At 45.2% G+C, this 19,560-nt stretch overlaps 1 protein-coding gene across 2 annotated transcripts in view; it reads right to left on the bottom strand.

The window, feature by feature from the left end:
• The window catches only part of DOK5 (docking protein 5), a 55,627-nt gene that overhangs the window by 19,535 nt on the left and 16,532 nt on the right, over nucleotides 1-19,560 (bottom strand). The window lies entirely within an intron of this gene.

Raw genomic sequence — 19,560 nt, 5'->3', positions numbered from 1 at the left:
CCTCATAAGCTCTCCCCTCCTGGGTCAGCTGCTGGAAAGACACTTATGGCAGGTTTCTGTTTGAAGGGTGGTCAGGGGACAGTCCTCTGAAGGGAGAGCAGGAAGGGCTTTGAATTGGCCACTCTTCGCACCTGGGCAGAAGACTGAGAAGGCCCACAGATCACTTAGTCACAATCTTCTCTACTATCTTAAAATATATAGCGTTCCTATTTCTGTTAGGAACATAGGAAGCTGCCTTATGAGTCACACTATTTGTCTATCTAGCTCAACAATGTCCATACTGACTGGTAGCAACTCTCCAGGGTGTTAGGCAGGGAACATTCCCAGTTCTACCTGGGGGTCCTGTATTTTGAACCTGGGGACCTGTGCAATATGTAAATTATGTTAGTAATTATTTCCAAATCTGCATCTGTACATATGAAGAAGCATGTTCTCTTTCATTCTTTTCTTGTTGGTGGTGGTGGTGCATAAGTAGCAAACCGATCCCCAATCCCACGATAGCATATTTGCTGGCAGTGAGCACAGAGGAATGGCAAGATGAATTCTTTAAAGAGTTTCCCTGTGTATTACGCTGGTAATTGCATAATTCAAGAGAGATTCAAATTGCCTTTGATGCAGAATAACAACTTCATATACACCCGTCAGAGTAGTGGTGGTAAATGGCTGAAAAATGTAAAATCCATTGGTAGTTGTTAGAAGAGGAAGAGGAAGAAGGAAAGGACTGTAGTACAGGGAGTTAGAAGGTCCTGTTTCAAATCTCCTCTCACCATGAACAGGCTAGGTGGAGGGGCAACCAATGCAGTGGCCTGCAGATGTTGTGGAGTACAACAACTCCCAGCACTGCCAATGGTCATGAATGATGGGACTTGTAGTCCAAAACAGCTGGCAGGGGCACCATGCTGTCCACCCCTGTGCTAAGTGGTGTGTCAGGCAAGGTGGTGTCCTCAACATCAGTCTCATACTGAGCCGCCTTACAGGGTCATTTTAATGACAAAATCTACAGTAGATATTCCTGATATTTATATGCCTCTATCAGTGAATGGTTCTATTGTCTCCTGGTGTTTCTGTAGTACATTTTTAGTAGAGCGGGCGGAGAGATTGGTGATAGTGGTTGGCAACACTAGTGATAGTGACTGGGAGATACTGGAGCGATTGGGTGGGTGGTGTGCTTATGGATGTTTCTAAGGTGTGGGGGGTAGAATGGGATGGCTAGTGGACATTGTACGACTTGTGTCGACATAAGGATCTGGGTGTGATGTGCATCTCTCTGTGAGTGAGGTGAACGTTGCATGCTGTGAGTAAGATGTCCCTTGGCAAGGATGAGGGATCCCTGACACTTAAGCGGCTTTCAAAACATGCTGCCAATTGCATTGGAGCTTGTCCATTCATTTGCTGTATACAATACATGTTACATAACAGATTGTTTATTTCTGAAAACCTTTTAGTAGCCATATTTAATAGCAAATATTAAATAAATAAATAAATTCAATTCGGGGATGTCAGCCAGTCAGGGTCATAGAATCAGAATCATAGAATCATAGAGTTGGAAGAGACCACAAGGGCCATCCAGTCCAACCCCCTGCCAAGCAGGAAACACCATCAAAGCATTCTTGACATATGGCTGTCAAGCCTCTGCTTAAAGACCTCCAAAGAAGGAGACTCCACCACACTTCTTGGCAGCAGATTCCACTGTCGAACAGCTCTTACTGTCAGGAAGTTCTTCCTAATGTTTAGGTGGAATCTTCTTTCTTGTAGTTTGAATCCATTGCTCCGTGTCCGCTTCTCTGGAGCAGCAGAAAACAACCTTTCACCCTCCTCTATATGATATCCTTTTATATATTTGAACATGGCTATCATATCACCCCTTAACCTTCTCTTCTCCAGGCTAAACATACCCAGCTCCCTAAGCCGCTCCTCATAAGGCATTGTGTCCCAGCCTTTGACCATTTTGGTTGCCCTCTTCCAAAAGGGTCTTCCCCTTATGTCCGCAGCCCTTTCCCATGCTGGCTGAACATACATCAGAGGGGAGTAATTTCTGCTGTGGGTGTCTATGGTTGGGGCATGAGCATTGTGCCCACTCACAGTAGGGGGGTTGTTGGTGTTGGGGATACCCTCCACATCCCCTTTCGACCTGCAGGCGAAGTGTTATGTGAATCTCCCTAGTAGGTGATTGCCATGGAAGGCTTAGAGGACACACCAGTCAGGAAGCTAGGCAAGAACTTTATTGTCTCCCTTAAACAAGAATAGAATAGACATGGGAAATTTCTTACTCCTCCCAGATACAATTAAGTCCAGTGCCACCTAGTCCTAGGCTGTATAATGACAATATCCACACCAACTCACAGATGCAAACAGGGAAATTTCTTTTATGCCTGTAATACATTCTGCTAAGCAATCCTGGGGGCCCTTTCCTTGCTGTCTTCCTTTCTTCTGCAACAGCTTGTTCTGCACCCGCTTCAGAAACCAACGTGTTGGGAAACCGATCATAACAATTCCCTTTGTTAAAAACCTGAGGATGGTTCGTACAATGTTTAGACACACAGCTGATTTGCTGTACTTGTTATAAGATAGCTGCAACTTAAACAGCACCACTTACTATATGGGCAGATGGTTATGTGGGGGATAAAAGGGAAGAGAGGCACTGTGTTTCAGCAACCAAGGAGGAACAAAACGTAGCTGCATAATTTAAAACCAAAACAGGAGGTTGTGCCAGAATGAAATAACAAAGCAAAGTTGCCCAACAGTATATGTTACCATACTTAACAGTTTGAAATGAACCTCACCAGCTACCACAAAGTGAAATGGAGTGGCAGGTTGTACACCAGATGGTGCTTTAGTGTCCATGCACCTACATGTGCAAGGAAGTCAAGATGTATGTTTCTGTTGTCCACTTAGAAATTCACCATTGAGTGCCATGAAAAAGGAGCAAGTGAGCATTGCATCAGAACTAGGCTAGTATGGGTGCACACACTAAAATCTCCCTTAAAGGAAAAAATTAGGGGAAGGGATTTTTATTTTTTTTACAAAGGACAAGCTCCAGAAAATAGAAGCATAAGATGCATAAGAAGCTACTTTATACTGAATCATGCCACTGGTCCATCTAGCTCAGTGTTGTCCACCCCAACAGGCAGCTGCTCTCCAGGGTTTCAAGACAGGAGGGCTCTTTCCCAAAGAGTTTTTTTTAGGGATCACAAAACTGTAGCACTGGAAGGACCACAAGGGTCACCGAGTCCAACCCCCTGCAATGGAGGAATCTTTTGCCCATCGTGGGGTTCGAACCCACGACCCTGAGATTAAGAGCCTCGTGTTCTCCCAACTGAGCTGCCCCAGGTCCATCCCAGGATGCTCTGCCTTCTCTGCAAGTTGTGGGCAATTTGACTACTCTCAAGGAATGGATGGGAAATTAGGTAGGAAGGGAAAGTAAAAGATCAGATTTTTAAAGAGAATGTCAAATTTTGCAGTATACGGAAATTGGTAAAACACACACACACACACACACACACACACACACACACACACACACACAATGGTGATGATAGAATCCAATGGTTTGAATATCTTCCACTGAGGTATTTGTTAAATTATCATGGGAGGAAAGTGAATAGAAAACTAACTTGGTTTGGAAGTAATTAATTTCACAATCACAGAACACTAAAGGGTTATTAACTAAAGTGTGGGGCTTAACGACAGAAGGGGGAAAGTTAAACTCCAAGGTTTAAAAGCAAGATGGGGTTATTATTGGGGGAGGTTACTGGGAGTATACAGGAAGCTTTTTTGGTGCAAAAATTCTCCATTTCTATCCTTTGTAGGCAAAATCATTCTGAAGTGTTACATAATTGGCATTTAATGCCTTCAAAATTAAGCAAACTGAACAGCTTAATGGAAGGGCTATGTTGCTTTCGTAAGTGGTTTGGGTGTGTGAACAGCGCAAACTTATTGCAAGGGAATTCATAGACTTGTAGGCTTGGAGGGTACCCCAAATGTCATCCAGTCCAACCCCTAGCAATGCAGGAAATTGGCCTAAAAGAAATTAATTTCAAAATTACAGAACACTAAAGGGTTATTATCTGAAATATATTAGAAAAAATTATATAGACTTGTTACTGGTATCACTATTAATATCTCCCCCACCAGCAAAACGTATATATGAAACATATGAAGCTGCCTTATGCTGAGTTAGACTATCAGTCCATCTAGTTCAGTATTGCCTGCACTGACTGGAAGTCTCTCCAGCATCTTAGGCATTTGACATTCCTGGCCACTCTTGGAGAAGCCAGTGGATTCCTCCTGGGACCTTCCAGCCTTCCCTAAAGCAATATTATTCAACAACAAGAACAACGGAAACATACAATGTGCATCTTAAAGGGACTTCCTACTGAAAGAGGGAAACTATATTTTGCTGAAACAAAGCAGATTAGAGATCAATCGTAGAATTCTCTATATTTTCCAAAGGCGGCAATATACTAAGTAAACAACGTAATAGCCTAATATGAAAATGATTACTGAATAGCTGTGTGAGTATTAGCCTTTCCAGAGCCAACTGGGAAAACACAAGTGGTAGATATGCTAATGCAAAGCAATGCAGGGTCCCAGGAGAACAGCACCGCCTAAGGAGTTGGCTCTGTTGGTATTGAGATGCTGTACAAACCTAATGGTTGTATAATTAAAGCTGGCGGTACAGCTTCCTTTCTCATTACGTATCCTTGAGAAGGAAGGAACTGGTGGGCTTTGTCTGCAGGACAGTTTACAGTATATTATATACTTGGGGGAAGACTGGGGGGGAGAGAATACCAGGCAAAATGATACAATTGGGTGATGCACTGGAATTAAGTGGCTTTGACAACGAATTCAGAGAGTTCAGGATGGTTTGGGAGTTTTTTGTCCGTAATTTCAGACTGCAATGGTTTCAGAAGCCAGTTAAAGGGCTTTTTTGTGATAGTTTCATTTGATAGGACTAGGAGCACCAGTAAAATGGGGGAAAGACAGAATATGCAAAGTGGATATATAAAACATACAGTGGAACCTCTGGTTACGTACAGTGGTACCTCGGTTTATGAACACAATTGGTTCCGGAAGTCTGTTCATAAACTGAAGCAAACTTTCCCATTGAAAGTAATGGAAAGTGGATTAATCCGTTTCAGACGGGTCTGCGGAGTACTCAACCTGAAGCGTACTTAACCCAAAGCATGGGTGTAATTGGTTCCGGAAGTCTGTTCATAAACTGAAGCATTCATAAACTGAAGCGAACTTTCCCATTGAAAGTAATGGAAAGTTAATTAATCCGTTCCAGATGGGTCCGCGGCGTTCGTAAACCAAAAATTCGTAAACCGAAGTGTTCATAAACCAAGGTTCCACTGTACTTAATTCGTTCTTAACCTAAAACCTGAGGTACCACTTTAGCTAATGGGGCCTCCGGCTGCCACCAATGCGCAATTTCTGTTCTCATCCTGAGGTAAAGTTCTTAATCCAAGGTACTACTTCCAGATTAGCTGAGTCTGTAACCAGAGGTGTTTGTAGCCCGAGGTACCACTGTATAGGACATTTATCCACCAAGACACACAGAGTTACCTTATACTATCTAAATTAGCATTGTCCACAGTGACTGATAGCAGCTCTGCGGGATTTCAGGAAGGGGTCTATTGCCCCCTTATAGTTTTGCAGTTTCTATACTTAGAACGTGGAGAGGGTGCCATCTTGTCCTTTGCCTCAGCCCAAAATGTCTTGGGCTGGCCTTGAGGGCTAGCTTACCATATTTCAAAGTGAGTGAGCGTATTACCATCTAAAACGGAGGACTGGATTTTGTAAGAGAAAAATCAGTTATTCGAGTCATGGAAGTCCTCTGTGTGTCACACCCACTTTGATCCTTACAGAGCTACATAATAGATTATTTTAAAAATCCATTGGGGGTGGAGACATCATGGCAGCAGACCTTCCACATGTGCATTCAAAAGTACAGAGATGGAGACATTCCAGATGTTGTTGGATGACAAATGTCATCATCCTCAACTGCTGAATGCATTGGTTGGGACTGACAGAAATTGGAGTCCAGCATCTGTGGGCTGGCAGCTTCTTCCCAAACCCTTTATTGGAGCTTCTATAAAGAGAACAGTACAACCCACAACACACTTCCTTCTACCACACATGAACCCCATTATGTCAACCATCCTCAACACAGCTCGGAAAGTATTTACTATTTTCACATCCACATTTGTACTACAATATTTTCTCTCAAAGCGCACATCATACGAACCACAGTCAGGATTCCAAGAGCGACTTGACAAGGTTTTTTAACATATTTTGTAATAATAATAATAATAATAATAAGGTCTAATCGTGACCGACTCTGGGGTTGTGCGCTCATCTCGCATTATTGGCCGAGGGAGCTGGCGTACAGCTTCCAGGTCATGTGGCCAGCATGACAAAGATGCTTCTGGCAAACCAGAGCAGCACATGGAAATGCCATTTACCTTCCCGCTGTAACAGTTCCTATTTATCTACTTGCATTTTGACGTGCTTTCGAACTGCTAGGTTGGCAGGAGCTGGGACCAAGCAATAGGAGCTCACCCCGTCACAGGGATTCGAACCGCCAACCTTCTGATCAGCAAGCCCTAGGCTCAGTGGTTTAACCCACAGCACCACCTGGGTCCAAAATATTATTATATTTTGTAATAATAATAATAATAATAATAATAATAATAATAATAATAATATTTATACCCCGCCCATCTGGCTGGGTTTCCCCAGCCACAGCTTCCAACAGAAAAATAAAATAAAATAACCGATTAAACATTAAAAGCATCCCTAAACAGGGCTGCCTTCAGATGTCTTCTAAAAATCTGTTAGCTGTTTTTCTCTTTGACATCTGATGGGAGGGGGTTCCATGGGGCGGGCGCCACTACCAAGAAGGCCCTCTGCCTGGTTCCCTGCAACTTGGCTTCCCGCAGCGAGGGAACCGCCAGAAGGCCCTCGGTACTAGACCTCAGTGTCCGGGCAGAACGATGGGGGTGGAGACGCTCCTTCAGGTCCTTCAGGTATACTGGACCGAGGCCATTTAGGGCTTTAAAGGTCAGCACCCTTTATCCTTTTTGAACAACATGCCATATCCCAAAATGCTTCTGAATCCGTCCTGCATTTCAAATGCAGGTTTGCCAGGTGACAAGGGTTCTGCTTACAGAGAAATGCAACCCAAACCCCTTTGGGGGGCATGCAAGCTAATTGCATGGCTCTTTGGATCCAGGCCAGTTTTTGAGAGTTCTGAAAAGGATTGCCCGAGACACAAAAAGGACATTCATTTTTGTGAACAAAACCATCCAATCTGATGCGATATTTTATCCCTACTTGTTTGAGTTCCACATTCAGAATGACAGATCTAGGTACCAAAGGTATACATCACCACAAGAGAAGAATGGCGACGTTTGATGGTAAAATAACTACACAGGATTAGGAAACCAAACTCCGTTTCCAGAGAGTGCAGAGGTGCGCCAGTAACCGCTGAGGCATCCAGGTGGCATTGCGTTCAACAGCTTGGCAAATAAAAGCACAGCTAAAGATTTAGGGAATCCAGCTGGTGGGTGAACAGTTTGTGTCTTATTAAAATAACCCTAGGATTATTTGCAAAGGTTAAGCAGGATTGTTTGAATCTGTAATGCTAGCAGCCAGAAGGTAAACATGCTTATTTGTCGAGTGTAATAACGATACTGCTGAGAAGGGATTTGCTTCTAGTCAAAGTGAATTTCTGCAAATTTCTCCCTTCTGTAAATCTACAAGTCATGACTCCAGGGCCTGTTTCTCAGCATCTGAAACCTTTCGGGGTATAGTACTGCTTATGCTAACAATGGTGTCAATTTGTGTGGCATTTATCAAAAGGTTAGAAGACACCACACACTTATTCTTTGAGAGGTTTTGATTCAGTTCCCGTACAGCAAGAGCTCTCAAACTCTCCACCCCAGAGCCCACTTGAGGCAGCTGAGAATTGCTGAGGCCCACCAGTCACAAAATGGTGGTGCAGGGGCACAGCCTGCCACAAAATGGTGGCAGACAGAGGCAGAGTTTGGCATAATGAGTTGGCAGCTACTGACATCATTTTCTACTAATATCTCACCCATCTTGGTGGGAATTCTCGAAATTCTTTGCCACACACCTTTTCTTGCGGCAAGGAGTTCTCTAGCTCATCTTCTCTCGGGCTAAGCACAGACGTTTGCTCGGGAGGAATTGTAAGTCAGCTTCCCAATTTTAGGCAGAATTTAATAATCAGAGGCTCTAAGTAGAGGAGGCTTTATGGAATGCCCCGGCTCCCACTGAGTTTGCTGAGAACCAGGGTGTTCCAACGTACCACATAGATGCTTGGCTTCCACATCACACCACCAAGTGGAGAAGCCAAGCGGCAATGCTTTGCCGAAAGCTGCAGCTCTTGCTGGTGGTGGAAGTCAGGAGTGGAATCAAGGAGGCAGGTGGCAGCAATTCCCAGTTCCCTGTGAAGGATAGCCTAAGCATCTGCTTATGACTAACAGCACTTTGTCATTATGTCTGACAAGGAGAAGCTTCAAACTGGGAATGAGGAACATCAGACCTGAAGAAGAAATGCAGTCCTTGAGGCCTCTCTAGACCACAACTCTCACCAGCCCTGCTCCATGGTCTCTGCATGGCTGGAATGTATCCTGGAAGTCGCCATCCTGCTCGCCCAGATGAAGAAACGCATGGATGGTGTGTAGAAACAAACCTTTTGTGTTATCATGTACCCCAGTGATACATAAGGTATGTTAAGAGTCACAGCCCCCAGAAAACTGCTCACAGGGGAATGTGGCTCTCAAGCTGGAAATTGTTCCCCAGCCTTGGTGATGGTTTGCTGAACGAGCAGAGATTAAACCATGGTTTCTGATCCTAGCACATATAGGCTGGATCTAGACACATCAAAGAAGCGTTTCAGTTAAACATGTTGCAAATTTAAACAGGGGAAACAGGTAGAGAAAAACTGCACTCCACAGCCCCACCTGGTGGCATGATGTTGCATCGCATATACAACACAGATAAATCATTTTTTCTTTACCAATCTAGCTGAGTCCATAGTTTCCTTTTTCCAGTTCTTCGGTTACTGAGTGGGTGGTACTTCGTAAGTCCTGCAGAAACTGTGACTCACCGAGCCAAACTGAGACAAGAACCATGTATTCCCTCCTCCTAGATGCTGATACGATTCTCCCTGCTTTTGCTGTTCCAGGCCAACAGCAAAATTGGGACATCTATAGAGCCCCTGCTACCCCACCATACATGCTGAGCTATGTTCAGGCTGGTGGGTCATAAGTGATTCAGGTCCTGTTCAGACATAACTATAGACAACATATAGTGGCTATATATTATAGATCACTATACATAACATGGAGTGGCTAGGGAAACCCACCCAGATGGGCAGGGTATTAGTAGTAGTAGTAGTAGTAGTAATAGTAGTAGTAGTAATAATAATAATAATAATAATAATAATAATAATTTGCTAGTTAATAATTCCAGCATTGAGCAAGTGAAATCAGGTTCACAAATGTCTAATGACAACATCCTTTGAGAACATTTTGCTCTCTGAATAATAGACTTGCCTAGTACATGTGCATTAATTCATTGTTTCTCTAGCTGTTGTCAAATCCATTCATAACAATTATTAAGATTGTCATCCAATATATAAAACACACTGTGCATTTCTGTTCAGCGAAGCATGAGGGAAATGAAGTGGCTTGAAAAACCACAGCTGCACAAAGCTTCTCCTTGACAGTTCATGTTGAAACACTATCCCTGCACCAAAATATCAACTTAAAACCTCATTCCAGAGCCTTAACATTCCCAGTTTTTGCTAACTTAGGCCCCGTCTGCATTTTACACTTAAAGTAGTAACATCCCACTTTAAACAGCCTTTCCCTAAGTAAACCTGGGAACTGTGGTTTGTGAAGAGTGCTGAGAGCTGTTCCTCTCACACAGCTACAATTCCCTCCATCCCCTGGGAAGAGGGATTGATTGTTAAATCACTCTGGGAACTATAGTTTTTTTTTGGGGGGGGGTCTCCTAGCAGTTCTCCAACCACCCTCACTATTTCCTATGCATAATCTTGGCCATGCTCAGAGCTGCTACATGCTGAGGTAGCCAGCCCAAATTATAATGTTTTTGCATCAGAGGGTACACAAATGGATGTGTATGGGCTTTCATGTTCATCCACCAATTCTTAGACTGGCTCTTATACTGGTCCCAAACGCCATGAGCATGTGGCCCCCAGAAGGTTTCCCACCAGGGAATGTGGCCCTCGCCCTGAAAAGGGTTCCCCACCTCCGAGGCAGAAAGTCGCATTGAACTTACAAGGGCTTACCTCTGATCTGGCTGCTGCATGTCACAAGCAACGTCTTCTGGATCAAGCCCACATTAATTTGCAGTGCACAACAAACTTTAATTCAGGAAGCTAACTCACAGCAACAGCAATATCCAGAGAGATCAATAAAACACATTGTCAGGATTTCATTTTCTTTTGCATAAGGATTACGGGGAAATGAACACAGACAAAGACAGAGAGTTTTAATGTATCCCTAAGTGCTGATTCTTCAAAATGATTCATTTGCCTCTCTCTCTCTTTTGTTAAAGAGGAGGGAAAGCACTGGCTTCACACTTTTGTATTGATCCCGACACATGGCAGCTATTACAGCTGGATACTTTTCACAGCCAAAGAGTTGAACAGAAGCAATTTGTTCTTAAATGAGGAGGATCAAATATCTGAAGGAACACCAGGAGGAGATGGCGTTGGGTTGCCTGCCTGCCTGCCTGCCTGCCTGCCTGCCTGCCTGCCTGCCTCTCTCTGTCTCTCATTCAGGCACTTGGAATTTTTTCAGTTCAACATCTGCTTAGACAAACTGCCAACAACCATGAAAGCTAAAACAATGATAGAGATCAGCGTTCTGGGAGAGGGACAAAATAAGCAAATACAAAGGGTTTGTTAACATGTAATTGCAGGATCTGGCAACAGGCCTTGCACTGGGTTGCGGTCATGGTCTGTGCAGGGTTCAAACTTCTGCTCTCAGTCTTTAAAACATTTTGCCTCATTGTCTTTGGAAATGGTCAGTGCCTTCATGCAATCGATCCATCAGTCAGTCAAATGCTATTAACAACTTTTAGTCGCCCTGTGTTACAACCGCATTCTTAGAGTTGCTGTTCAGGCTGCAAACCAGGGCCATGGGTATGACTCTTACCTTTTTTATAGTCGGTTAAACATTCCAGCTAGACAGAAGTCACAAGCCTGTGCAGAACAGCACACAAGAGGCATTTTCACGGTTCAGAACACTTAAAAAAATGCATGGGGGAAGGCCGCTGCAAGGGGTGCTAGGTAAAGGTAAAGGACCCATAGCTGCCAAGTCTCCCGCTGAAAAATGTGGGATCAGCAGCGGCGCGGCACCGGAAGTCGCTTCTACGCATGTCCGGACATCGGAAATGTCCGGACAACCGGAAATCTGGCGGCGCCGGCACCCAAAATGGAGCCTCCCTGGCAGGTAGGAAATCCGGGGGATTTACAGGATTTTTTCCAATCTGGGCAGCCAGCGGGAAACGGTTTAAAATACAGGGGTTTCCCGCAAAAAACAGGAGACTTGGCAGCTATGAAAGGACCCCTGGATGGTAAGTCCAGTCAAAGGCGACTACGGGGTGTGGCACTCATCTCGCTTTTCAGGCCGAGGGAGCCAGTGTTTGTCCACAGACAGCTTTCCGGGTCACGTGGCCAGCATGACTAAACAGCGTCTGGTGCAACGAAACACCATGACGGAAGCCAGAGCGCATGGAAACGCCATTTATCTTCCTGCCACAGCAGTACCTATTTATCTACTTGCACCAGTGTGCTTTTGAACTGCTATGTTGGCAGAGGCTGGAACAGAGCAATGGGAGCTCACCCCATTGTGCAGATTCAAACTGCCGACCTTCCCAAGAGGCTCAGGGGTTTAGACCACAATGCCACCCTCTTCCTTGCAAGGGTAGCCTAGGAAGAGGAAGAGGGAGTGGGGCTGTGGAACATGCCAAAGGACACCCCTACACTAAAGGGTACATAGAAGTATCAAAAGGTTTAGGAGGACTGTTTGTCACAGCAGGGTGGGAAGTGATGCTGATGAAATTCAACATCCGTCTTGGCTCATCACTAAGAGGACCACCAGGGCAGATAAAACTCCACTGTTGATGAACTCTGGTATGCAGACCATCAGTTGACCATTCCTTGGCCCAGATCCCTGTTCCACCTCTCTCAATATTGTCTACAGTGACCGAGACAGCTCTCCAACATTTCAGGAAGGAATCTTTCCCAACACCACCTGGAGATATTTCTGAACAAATGTGCTCTACCAATGAGCTCTCTCAATTTGAAGGTGCCTGGTGTAGCACCATCTCTGAAGCTTCTGTCAGCCCTGACCTTGACCCGCATCTGTGCCAGTGACTGCTTGGGGAGCACTTCTAAGTCATTCAGGGTTCCTTGGAGGGTTCGGCATTGGTATAACCAATAACCGAGTGTGCTGCCATATACAAAACAGGTGCGTTGGTTTCAAATGAAATGTATGGTTAAGAATTTGAGATGTTATTTCCATATTGCTTTTTGGAATACAAAAAAGAGCAGTTCTTATCTCAGTTATCTGCAGAATGACATCTCAGAGATCCAGGGCTAAGGAACGGTTGTCCACCTTGCAGCTACTACACTGCAATGGTATTGATAAGCTACTGTTATTCCTGTCGCTATAGTCGTGTATAGGACAAATCAGCTTGCTCATGTCCACAGAATGGAAGATGGGAGAATCCCCAAGGATGTGCTTCCAGCACCAGGCTAGTTGGCAGATCAACTCTCTATTACAAAGACGTCTGCAAAGCCTAGCAACATTGACCCAACTGTGTGGGAATTCCTTGCAGACGACCACAGTGCCTGGAAACATACAGGTCATGTACCCATAGCAGTGACCAGAGGTGGAATGAGGAGTGGGAGGAGCACGGAGAGAAGAAACGCCAGGGTGCATCTGCAGCAGCACAGCCGGATGCCTTCATCTGCCCCAGCTGCAACAAAACATGTCTCTCCCATATCAGTTTCTACAGCTACAGCAGGCACTGAGGCCTTCCAACAGTTTGACTTCACTCCCCAAAGTGCACTCCTCCATTGTCTCCAGAGACAGACAGATGCTGACAATAACAATTACTGTCACTGCTATCCTGCATAGGACAAATCAGGCCAAGCTCTGCTTCATCAAGGCATATGGAAGACTTTCTGGGAAACAGACATTTCACTTTATTTATTCTGCTGTTTCCATAACAAAAGCAGGATGTGCCTGCCGTGGTTCTACAAGCTGCCAGGAAACACCTATGAGAACTGACAGATCAGGTATTCTGAAGAATTTGGGGTTTTTTTTATTACTCTATCTCTTTTCTTTCTTTAAGTGAATGCAATACCCTGCAGTGCAAGATCATATTCTACACACCTGGCTCTGTGCCCAAAATTTGACTTTTCTATACTTGAGATAAACCAGTAAAAATAGACGACCTAGAGATAGGGTGGCAGCTCATTAACGGAGACATTTCTCACCATGCGATCTGCTTCACTAACGTTGTACTTACCTTTGGGGGGGGGGGCGGGAATCATGACAAAATTTCTCCATGCAGGCAATTTTGTATCACACAAGTTCTGAAACATAGTAAGATGTCGAGAGCTTTCCAGCTGGAATTTTATGCTAAACTCGACTTGCATGTTTGGAAAAGCTCAGAGCTGATATCAGGTTTCTGAGGGAATAAGCTGGAACCTATGAAAAGCCAGTCATCTGCCCTCCAGATGTTTTGAACCACAAGGGCTAGAACTGGTGGGAATTGGTCTCCAAAATATCTGGAGGGCAGCAGGCTGATGAAGGCTGCCATGGTGAGTTTTGAGGTTCAAGAACTGCTGTACGGTGGCACCATCAAGAAGCAGGTTGATGTTACTCCAGTTGAGGATGCTGAACATTACCTAGCCCCTTCTAATACCTTTGGGGTAAGGGGTGAGGTATGACTGCTACAGCCAACTTCCCATCAACTCCCAACAAAAATTATGGGAGCACCGTAGTCCTCTAGCCAAATCTGAAGGGGTGCAAACTCCCCATTTCTGTTTTAAAGAGAACATTCTCTTAGTGGTCCTCCAAGGTTCGCTGAAGGGGCTTCTAGTAGTTTAAAGCTGCCACATTCCCCAGCCAGACTTTTGGTATAAATAACTCTGATTCCTTGCATCTGCAGCCTGGCAAGTCCTGACCCTTTCCAGCAATGTTTCCACTCCAGTTGATATCTGGGCTTCCAGTCTCTAGACCGATGGTGGTGGAATTTGACAGCATCCCTAATTATTGGGCAAGGCATCCCTAAATATTGTCAAGACATCATTGAACATTATGAACCTCCAGGAGAGTAATCACAGTAAGGTAATTTTAGCATATGAAGGTAAAAAGAGATTCTATTATGAAGATTCTGTGTTATGCCCCTCTTTTTTCTCTCTATATTTGGTGGGTTCCAGCCTTTGGAAACAGGGGGAGCTATCCCAGACGAACTGTCCAAGTTGAGCTGTCCAGAGCTGGTGGCTTCCAGTGTAGGTTTGTTTAATATGCATTATATTGTTGTGGTTAATATTATTTATCAATCGCCTTCAACGTATGTCCCAAGTCAAGGTACAAAATATAATAAAAGCAGTACCAACAACACACACACCAGAATATGAATTTTAAGAACAAGACAAAGTAGACAACCATGGCAGCAGACCTATGCAGCCAACTGGGGAAGCTTCTCAAAATAAAATGTCTTCAGTTGTTTCTGGAAAGTTCAGATACCTTGGCAGTCTAATGGGTCCATTTCCATGAGTAATCTAAAATGCTGATTTTATCTCTTAAATCTGAATGACCACGATTCCTAAAAGAATGGCTATCCAAACTTTGAGGTCCCACTCCAGTTGGTACCACGGAAAGGGCCTCCTCAGTGGTGTGAAGCCTTGTTTATTTTTCCTGGCCTATCAAAAACCCTGTAATTTTTAACATGTATGAAAATGCCATGGTTTTAGCCCTCACTTTTGAGCTGCGGTTTGTTTTTATTTCTGCCAGGGAGAAGCTTTTCTGCTCTGAAAACTGTATTTTAATTTTGCTTTTTATTGTTTTATGTGTGCCATCCAGAGAACGAAGCTATTGGATGGCCATGTGTAAATATATGAAAATCCAGAGAGGACAAGTTCTCAAACTATGCCCAGCATGTTTCAGAGTTAAAAAATTCCTTCAGTGGGGCGACATTTCTTATCAGAAGTGCTACAGAATGTTATCTGTCCTGGTTGATCTTGAGAAATGTTGCTGCTGACAAAGGAATTTCTTGATTCTGAAATGATGTGGGGATAATAAAACACCTTGGCGCTCTGAGAACTTGGATTTTTCCTCCATCTAGTCCCTTCTCTCTCCTTTTTGGCCTTAAGTAGGGTGATAGTCAATTTTAGTCATACTCAAAAGTAGACCTATTGAAATCAGTTGATTTCAGTGGTCTGTCGACTTGGAGTATCACCCATAGCAAACAAATAAACCATAAATACTTTTTTTTAATAAAAAAGTGAATTATTTATCTATGTTTTTTAAGGGTGACACTCTCTTTCCTTGTGGCATGCTTGACAAAATGGAAGCTCACCACTGCCACAAGATGCAAGGCATAAGAATGTAAGAGACCTGCTGGATCATGTCCGTGGCTTGCCTTGCCCAGCATCCCATTTTCACAGGGACCAAACAGATGGTTGTGGCAAGCAGACTCTTTCCACCTCTGCAGCACAGTTTACATGCAAACTGTCTTTTTAATTAAAATGGTTAAACCAATGAGTAGCATAAAGAAGTAATGCTTCTATGTCTGCATCCTAAAATATGCCTCAATTTTATTAAGCATGACACTGTTATTTGCCCATGACACTGTTATCACCCTCCTGCTGCTACAAACGCACGGTTCTTATTTAAAAAGGGACATTCACCAGTTGCAGAACTAACCACACATTTCATTTTACTACAGGAAGATAATGAGATACAGAGAGAGAGAAGGGGAGAGTGTCTCCTTGCAGGAAAATATAGATGTGCCATAATGTGTGAAGTGCAAAATGAGGTGAGGGGCTTTTTTCCCCACCGCCTGCGGGCTCATGTCAGGGTTGGAGTCAGACGCAGGTCAGCATAAAGGAAGCAGATCTCTGTTGTCAGTAAACTTAACACTTTATTCAAGGAAGAAAACATACAACTCGGTCTAATTGATTCAGCAGCACTTCCCAATAGGTCCTGCCCCTGTGGAGCAGTTGCCAGGACTGAAGGTGTCTGTGTTCTACCCTCTCTAAAGCTCTTCCCCTCCCAGATGTTCCCCAAGCAGTCCCAATCTGTGTCTGCACACCTCTGACCTCAGTTCTGCTCTTCTCATTACTCTCCGGGTTCTTGAAAACCAGGGGGGAAGGGAGTTTGTCACAGCAGGAGAGAGAGACTCCCTGTATTCTTGATCCCTCCTCCTCTGCTTCAGCCTTATAGTCTGAACTGCTCCCTTTCCCAGGGTCCTCCTGTTCACTAAATCCTGCTGCCCCTTCGGCATCCAGCACCTCCTCCTAATCTTCTCCCCAGGGCCGGCTCTAGGTAGAGTCCCGATGGTGCGGGGCACCGTGCGGCAAAGTCGCGCGGAAGCCATGCTGTGCCCTGCGAGGGCGGGGGCGCCGGAGCGATCTCCGCCCCTCAGCGCCAGGGCGCGCAACCTGCTCGAGACTGCCCTGCTTCTCCCTCTGACCTCTCCTTGGTGTCCCACCACCAATTCCCTGGCAGGTGTCTCAAACCGCTCCTCTTCGTCCAGACAGTGCCTGACTACGGTAAATACAGTGTTAAAGGTAAAGGGGCCCCTGACCATCAGGTCCAGTCATGTCCAACACTGGGGTTGCGGCGCTCATCTCACTCTATAGGCCGAGGGAACCAGCGTTTATCCGCAGACAGCTTCCAGGTCATGTGGCCAGCATGACAGAGCTGCTTCTGGCAAATCAGAGCAGCGCACGGAAACGCCGTTTACCTTCCCGCCGGAGCGGTCCCTATTTATCTACTTGCACTTTGGTGTGCTTTCGAACTGCTAGGTGGGCAGGAGCTGGGACCAAACAATGGGAGCTCACCCCGTTGCAAGGATTCGAACCGACGACCGTCTGATCAGCAAGCCCTAGACTCTGTGGTTTAACCCACAGCACCACCTGGGTCCCTAAATACAGTGTTAAGCATCCATTAATCTTACCACACCATGCATAAGCATGGGAGCTCTGATGCCACCCATAAAGCAGAGGTGACTAATTGTTGCCCCCAGGACAGATCTTGTCAGGAGTGCGTGCAGGAGCCAGGCCCTATGACCAATAGGGCTTCACAGGACTGGGGCTTTCCTAAGTTTGTTCTGAAGAGGCAAGGCGCGGCCGCACAGGTGAGGCCAATTGGTAACTCACAGCACCTGGTGGCAAGAGCTGGGAAGGGATATAAGATCAGCATTTCCCTTTGGCTCAACATGCTTCCTGCGTTTGGCTTCTTGTCTCCTTGCTTCCTGATCCTCGGACCCTTGGCTTCTTGGCTCCCAGCTCCCTGATCCTCAGACCCTTGGCTTCCTGACTCCTGGTTTCTGGACTCCCGTTCCAGCTCCCACCCCGCTGTCTTGCCCCCGGTCCCAACATCCTCAGCCAGGAATTTGACCGCCCATAAACCGGACCGTGACAGATCTGGCCCACTAAGTCTCCCCATCCAGCAGTCATATGAATCCCTCGGAACCCTTGATGGGCAGGAATGAGACGAGGTCACAGAGCCTACTTGATGAAACCCCCCTCTTTTCCCAGATGCACCTGGGCCTGACAAGGCAGGGCACCAAGTGACTACGCCAGGCATAGGCAAACTCCAACCCTCTACAATTCCCATCATCCCTAGCTAACAGGACCAGTGGTCAGGGATGATGGGAATTGTAGTCCCAATTGTAGAGTTTGCCTATGCCTGGACTACGATTTCTGAACCTATGGAGGATGAAGGAGCCTCAAGGTCCCTTCCAACTCTAGAATTCTACTATTCTAAATAGAATAGTAGCACACTCAATATTTGGTTTGGTTCTGAGACTCATTCTTCAGCATCCAAGGAGACCACTCCATCTCCTACTTGGGGTAGTGCAGACACCCCCACCCCAGCTCTCACCAGGAAGCCCTTATGACCACCGTTGTTGTGGGCTCTCACCCTAAAAGGGGGCCAGCAGCTTTTCTTCCACACTCTCTCACCAAACATTCCACCATGCTGGGGGCCATAAACAAGGTCTCAGAGTGGCAACTCCCCAAGTGGCAACCCCAAAATGGATTATCGGTGAAAGGAACACAGGAAACTGCCGAGACAGACCACTGGTCCATCTAGCCCAGGATTGGCATCAGTTTCTCCAGACTTTTGGTCAGGGGATATTTCCAGCGTTATCTGGAGAGGTCGGGACTTGAACCTGGGGCCTTCTGTTGACAAAGCAGATACTCTACCACTGAATTATGGATATTCCCACCAAACCAACCACTGCCTCTTCTGTCTAGCTGGGGCTGATCCTCCAGAAGACTCAAATTCATTCCGTGAGGAAGAACTATATCCGAAATCGTAATCTGGTATTCCTCCTACACTTGTCCCTAGTGGAAAGTCCACCTTGAGTGCCCACACTAATATCCATTCTGCTTCAACGTGAAGCTGATTCCGGACATAAATTATATGAGTAATGTTCACAAGTACAGTAACTAACTCTATAATGACAAAGACACAGAAAATACTATCGATTTAGCTCAGTTCCTGCTACCTGATTGGAGCTTCCATCAGTGCAGGTCAGATATTGCTTTAAAAAAATAAAAAATGAGTCAGTTCATTAATAACTTGGGCTGCCTGCCAGTGCAATGCACCCAGTGACTAACTCATGACCAGACAGACTTTGGAACTTGGGGGACTATGAGGACTTACCAATTACGAAGAAGGCTGTGGCATTTTATGGTTCTCTCTATCCTACTTACTGCATTTAATTAGGAAGATGCAGAGGAGGGGGAAGAGCTGCTGTTCCTGTTGACGTAGCTTGTACAATCACACATTAATACTTCGCTCACCTCCATTTTCTGTAGTATGCAGCCTTATTTCCTCCACTTTTAATAATGATGGTGATGATGATGATATGAGCCATAAGAGAATGACAAACAAAACAGATGGAACATGCCTTCTGCTTCACAGGGTGATACCTTCATGGTACTTTTTGCTTAGGGACTGGTCCAGTTGTGCACACACATCTCTCAATTTCTGACCTCTTGGTTATCGATCAAGACTTGCAGTAGTAGGCACAGGAATACTACGGTAGGAGTGTTTTGAAGGTTGTTCAGTTGTGGGGGAAAGAGTCAAGGTGGTCAGGAGGATGTGATAAATCTTGCCTTTACTTCTTTTTTTAAAAAAAGCCTTGTTCATTTAATGGGGCAATCATCCTATTTAATGTTGTTGTTGTTTTTGCTGGTTTAAGTTCAGAGTTAGAGCTGTCTGATGTTCACTCGAGCTCCACTAAACCAGG

This window comes from Zootoca vivipara, chromosome 7 (assembly GCF_965207765.1).
Source record: "Zootoca vivipara chromosome 7, rZooViv2.hap1.1, whole genome shotgun sequence".
NCBI classification, from domain to species: domain Eukaryota; kingdom Metazoa; phylum Chordata; class Lepidosauria; order Squamata; family Lacertidae; genus Zootoca; species Zootoca vivipara.
This window is presented reverse-complemented; position numbering and strand designations above follow the sequence as displayed.